Source organism: Grammomys surdaster, unplaced genomic scaffold (genome assembly GCF_004785775.1).
Source record: "Grammomys surdaster isolate TR1022 unplaced genomic scaffold, NIH_TR_1.0 325, whole genome shotgun sequence".
Taxonomy (NCBI): Eukaryota; Metazoa; Chordata; class Mammalia; order Rodentia; family Muridae; genus Grammomys; species Grammomys surdaster.
Genome location: NW_021604744.1, coordinates 3158822 through 3164954, shown reverse-complemented (window position 1 = coordinate 3164954; position 6133 = coordinate 3158822). Strand labels below are relative to the sequence as shown.

Genomic DNA, 6133 nt, shown 5'->3' with positions numbered 1-6133 from the left:
TATGTATATGTATATGTATATGTATATGTATATGTATATGTATATGTATATGTATATGTATATGTATATGTATGTGTGTCTGTATCTATATGTGTGTGTCTGTGTCCATGTTCCTAATTGTATCTGGTAACAACTTGGTGTTAGTACGAACATGGCAAAAGTTATGTCATTGTTCTCTGCGATGAAGGCAGACTAGGTGCAGTTTTGATGGAAGAGCTGTAGCACTTCCTCATTCTCCCCACACTGGTCCACGGTTGTGTCCCATGTAAATGCTTGCCTAGATCTCACAACATTACTTAGAAATGCCACTACTATCTTTGTATTTTTTTTGAGGGTTTATTGTAAAGATGCAGTAAAATTTGTATTCCCATTTGCCCATCAATACAAATGAAATATTGTAATTGACAACTAGATTACTTATCAATTAATTAGAAATCTTAAAGCACTGGGAGTAGACTGTCATTCCCACTTGTGTTCGCATTGGTTGGGAATGGCTGGATAATAGATGTTTGTCTACTCAGTAGATGTGAACAGGTCAGCCTGAACATGTCCATGGTTTTAAGTTAAAATAATTTCAAAAAAATTGAGCAATATTACTGATCCTTTTCCCTACTCAGATGCTTGCTAGAAACTGATCAAAAGAAAATCTCTGTAGTCTTTCTATTCTAAGTAAACTATTTTAGCAGTATTTTTCTCCTGAGGATTCTTTTGGTGTCTGTTTGTTTATACTTTTTATTGGCTCGCTCCCTGTCTGGGTCCCGTAGCAGCAGACTGGCAGTCATCTCAAGCTTGCTTTTATCAGCGAACTTTAGACTAGTAATCACTCAGATGTTCACAGGTCAGAATACTGAGCATAGAAAATGCTTTTCTCCTTTCTGTCACTTACTGATGTGCATGTGACATGCCGCCACACCTGTAACCCCTCTAGAGGCAGAGAAGATTCTTACAGAATTCTTCAAGACTTATCTGTTAAAGCAGATCAAGATTTGCTTACTAAGCTACAGTAGATATCTAGTCTATGTGCAATTCTACAAGAGGTGGCTTTGAATTGTAGTTATGTGGTGTCTTCAACAAAGGACAGTAACTTTTAGAGACAGACTAAGGCAAAGCGCAAAGGGAAGTAACTTGTGGGAAGGCAAACAAGTGGTAGCAAGTCAGGGAATGCTGTTGTTGATTCCTTTGCCACCATTATCAGGCCTATAGGGGCTGACAACTGTGTTCAATATTTAGTAAATATTTGTATTCCCTGGTGGAAGGCAAAGCATGATACATATTGTAGTTGCAAATCTGTGTCTTCCTTTTAGGCAAATAGGAGGAAGTCAAAGGTTTTGTGTATCTGCTGTTATCTTTACTGTTTTCAGCTCAGCAATTCCTCTTATTTTAGAGAGGCCTCTCAATCACCACACTGTTAGTTCTAGTGTGTTGCTTGCTAGTCCTTCAGGCATTCAGTGTGTACTTTACAACTTTGTTATAGTTGTCAGTACTCATGAGACCGGGAACATAGCTGTAGATCTAACAAGTGCTGGCAGATTTTGGGCAGCTCCTAGTCTAGAACAAAGGATAACTAGCTTTATGTAATGTCTTTAGCCACAGAGCTGAGAACTTGCCTGTAAGCGAAAGGCTTAGGGTAGATCCCGGCTAAGGATGAAGGACTGGGATGGAGACAAGAAGCTCTGAGCAGAAGCCTCTGGAAGCCATGTAAGAAATGCCCAAGGAGTCGAAAAGGTCTCTTTGGAAGACTGAAGACATTTTGCTTTGTTCAGACTTCACCTCAACAAAGAGGAGAGAAAGCCCCCTTCCCAATGAGCGACCTGAACAGTGGCTAATAATCTAATTAGCATTTCAAACAGGGGAATAAAAGATGCTAACCCCCTGTGCCCTAGGAAGCAAGGAGAGAATTCATTGCAGTTTCACTCCACTGAGGCACCCTTTCTTTCTTCTTTCCCAAAATTTCAGTCTTGTCCTTCTTTCTGTGTGTATATGTAGATGATTTCCTTCTGCCTCCTAACTTCCTCTTCCTTTTTTTAATTTATCTTTTATTAGTTTGTTTTTGTTTTTAAGTTTCTCAGTCTGGTAGTGGTGCCTACAGCCTTTAATCCCAGTACTGGGAAGGCAAAAGCAGCCTAATCTCTATGAGTCTGCAGCCAGCCTGATCTACAGAATGAGTTCCACAACAGGTTTGGAGAAATCCTATCTTCAAAGGCAAGCAAATAAAAAAGATTCTCTTTACATGGAGCTTGGTAAACCTTATGGAAGAGTTGGGGTAAGGGGGATTAAAGTCCCAAAAGGGGATAGGAACTCCACAGGAAGAGCAACTAACCCTTGGGGCTCTCAGAGTCTGAACCACCAACCAAAGAACATACACGAGGTGGGCCTAGACCTCTCTGCACATATATAGCAGATGTGCAGCTTGATCTTCATGTGGGTCCTGACAACTGGAGCTAGGGCTATCCCAAAAGCTGTTGCCCATATCTGGGATATGTTCTTCTAGCTGGGCTGCTTTGTCTGGCCTTGATAGGAGAAGATGCGCCTAGCCCAGAAGAGACTGGAAGTGCAAGAGGATACCCAGGGGAGACTCTACCCTCTCAGAGGAGAAAGGGAGAAGGATATAGGGAGAGGTATTGTGGGAGGGAGTGTCCTGGAGGGGGAGCAGCAATTGGATATAAAGTGAAGCTTTTAAAAATGTTTCTCCATTTTCATTTATTCTCTTTTGCCACTTTCTGCATGAATTTTTCCATCCACAGTACAAGTATGTACATTATATTAGTATGAATGTGTCTCCATTTACTTTATATAATACATACATACTTCATCTTTTTATACATAGTGTTTTCATTTCATGACACACTCTCTAAAAACCCAAACCAAGCCACCAAAACAGAACCTTCTGTCTTTCCCAATGGTCTTTTCTGCTTAGGATCTTCTTTCTTGATGTCTACTGATTTTGAGCTTTGAATCCTTATCATAAACACAATATACTACTAAAAAGCTTTAATAATGTTCTATAACCTTCCAAGCAAATGCACTTCTATCCACTCAAATTTTTAATACTTGAAATGAAAGCTAATATAATATATCAACTATAAGGCGGGAAGTATTTTTCAGCCTTTATGCATAACCAGTATCCACTTTGTTAATGGACCCTAAAATAAGGATATAAACTTTTTAGTAACTTCAAGTTCAAAAGTTTGTGATACAATCTTGTTTCCCTAGAAACACAATATAATTTTTCTAGAGAAATAGTATTACAAGTTACACTTTATTATAAAGTAAGTAACCATATCTACAGAGCAACAGTTCTCTCAACAGGTTTTCAGGCAAACCATTTTGCTGGTTTCTGTTTCTCATCAGAAACAGTTCAGGTCACTGAGCTACAGCAAGGCCACATCTGCCACGCCCCTCACCTGGTGCTGTGGTTTTCGTTTTGGGCAGAGCTCTGCTTGTGCCCTCTCACGTTTAAAATCGTTTTTATTGTCTGATCATTTTGATCACATCAATGCTAATTGTCTTCTAAACTATTTTCTACAACTTATAGTAACTGTGTAGTTTGCACATTTATTTTCCATGTTTTATTGGATTAAGTGGTATAAATACATTGCACAGGAAATGACTTACTTCAGAGCCCGCTATGTGAGAAATACAGTGTTAAATGCATGGTAGGAGAGTAATGACTTATCTCTAGCTATAACTGATACCACCCAGATAGAAAAGATTTAAAGGAGAGAAGCAAATTTATGTAATAATTTTTTCATGGCATGGAAGCCTTCAGAAATGAAGACCTATTTAAGGCAAGTCCAATTGAAGAAGTGGAGAGTTGTGGAGAAATATGACTAGGTATTAAGGTAGTGCTTCAGCGGGAGAACATGAAGGGAGCTTAACAAGGCTGCTCCCTCAGCTGCTTCCTGAACCCTCTGTGTCACACCCCTCCCAGGCCTGTGGTCCCTGACTGCTTTCTGTGGGAAGTGGATGAGAGCACCTTTCTATGCCTCATGGCATCCTTCCAGGAATGGGGCTACTGGTGTCTATGATGCCTTTCATGGAAGAAAAAGTGAGGCAAAGACAGGAAAGAGAAGATCCAACAGCCCTTGCTTCTGACCTCATAGCTTCCTTCAATTTGAAACACTCAGCACACCAAGATACCAAGTTTAAGTTTTTCACACTCAGCTTTGACAGGAGTATCATAATAACAAATTCAAACACATACCCCCTTTTGGTTGTCAGCTCCCAGAGGAACAAATAGATTGTGCATGTCATAACAACCCCACATGTGAGTAGACCAGAACATTAGACATTGTGCATCCCAAACACTAATTAACTTATCTGCAATCTTGAAATAGTTATTTATATATACAACAAAATAAGAAAGAAGATGCACTGTACAATGGTGTATTGTTCATTTGTTTTTAAGTTCCTCCTTCTGAATTTAAAATACTGCCTTTATTCTACTGCTCTGGTAGCTATTATATAGGTGCTGTGTCTAAAATAAAAAGCTGACAAAAATATTACATCTGAATGTGTACTTAGAGCCTGTCTTCCTCTTAGGATCCTAAGAATGGCGTGTTAGCACTAATGAGTGTGTGTTGATACATTGTAATTAGCTTATACATATGTGATTCAAGTACCCAATGTCCCCCTCTGTTCTAGAACATCACACAGGATACCTTGCTGTGTTGAATTACTGTTTCCTTAAACTACAACCACTTGTCAGACTGCCTTTTTCTATTTAATAGTATACACTGGGGTTTCCTAAAGGCATTTTTTTCAGGTACACCATGTACTCTGACCATACGGATACCCTATACCTTCCTTTCTCTTCACCCTGCTCCCACTATTCTCCTGCTTCCCCTGATTTTTTTTCCACTTTATGCACCAGATTTTAGAAAGGCTCTCTTTTCAATGTATGTAGTAAGGTATGGGATTATGCTCAAAGTACATTCTATACATGTATGAAAATGATCTTTTAAAATCCTGGGTTATTTTTTAAAGCCAGAGGGCTGTTGCTGTGTGACTTAATTCCAGGTTCTATTCTATCTCATTCTATTTTATTGATCCATAGGTCTATATGTTGCTAGTTCATTGCTGTTTCCATCCCTGAGTCTCTTTAGTATGTCTTCAAATGAAACACTGATGATTCCTCAGATTTCTTTTTATTCTGGATTGCTTCCCCCATGGAACTTTTGTGGTTCCCCATGACTCCAAGATTATCTGTTTCATTTATGTACAGAATGTACTAGAGTTTTGGTAGAGATTTCATTCAACTTATAGATTACTTTTAATAATGTAGTCTTTTCATCATCTCCATCTGCCAACCAGTGAGCGTATGGAAGATATGTCTAATCCTTGAGATGTCTTCAATTTCTTCAGTGTCTTAAAAGAATTCATTCTGAAGTTCCTCACTTCCTTGGTCAAGTTTATTCCTTGTTCTTTGGGTTATTTTGTTTTGAAATTATTTTGAATGGTCTTGTTTATCTGATTTATTCCAGGAATGTTCATTTTTGGTAAATAAAAAGCTATTAATTTGGGGAATACTGATTTTGTATAGTGATTCATGCTCAGTGAAGAAGTGGGAGATGAATGCGCCTCTCAAGCTAGCCTTCTCTTTCTTTGATGTATTTTATTTATATGTATGTGTGAACTTACGAGCACCGTCAACGTGGACATTGTCCACTGATAACAGCAAAGCGCTTTGGGTCCTTTGTATAGTTCATATTTTCAGCCATTTAGCAGAAAATGTCTCACTCAGCACAGAGAAGGAGAGGTGGACACAAAAATCACACCTCTAACCAAAGAGTCTATTTGCAACTGAAGCCTGCTGGGAAAGTTTAGGTCAGTTTTGCCAGCAGAGTGCCACTAGGTATATTAACCACTTTCAGGGAAGGTCCCCTGCTCGGAAACAGACAGACAGTACAAAACAGAATCCTTATTCGTTTCTTTCATGGTGGTTGGTCTGTGTGACTTTTGCTTCATTTTGTTTTCACATATTTTTTTATCTTATTGGTGTTTTGCTTGCTTTGATTTTCATTTTTGTTTTGCTATTTTGAGAGAGATAGGATGTAGGTAAGGAGAGGGAGAGGCCGAGAAGAAGAAGAAGGAGAAGGAGAAGGAGAAGGAGAAGGAGAAGGAGAAGGAGAAG

At 38.9% G+C, this 6133-nt stretch overlaps 1 protein-coding gene and 1 non-coding gene across 4 annotated transcripts in view; one reads left to right on the top strand and one right to left on the bottom strand.

The window, feature by feature from the left end:
- Magi2 (membrane associated guanylate kinase, WW and PDZ domain containing 2) overlaps window positions 1–6133 on the top strand; it is a 1345877-nt gene that overhangs the window by 828615 nt on the left and 511129 nt on the right. The window lies entirely within an intron of this gene.
- Window positions 805–935, bottom strand: LOC114630063. The gene has a single exon (XR_003712762.1). It is a non-coding gene; the product is annotated as a small nucleolar RNA SNORA17 (small nucleolar RNA).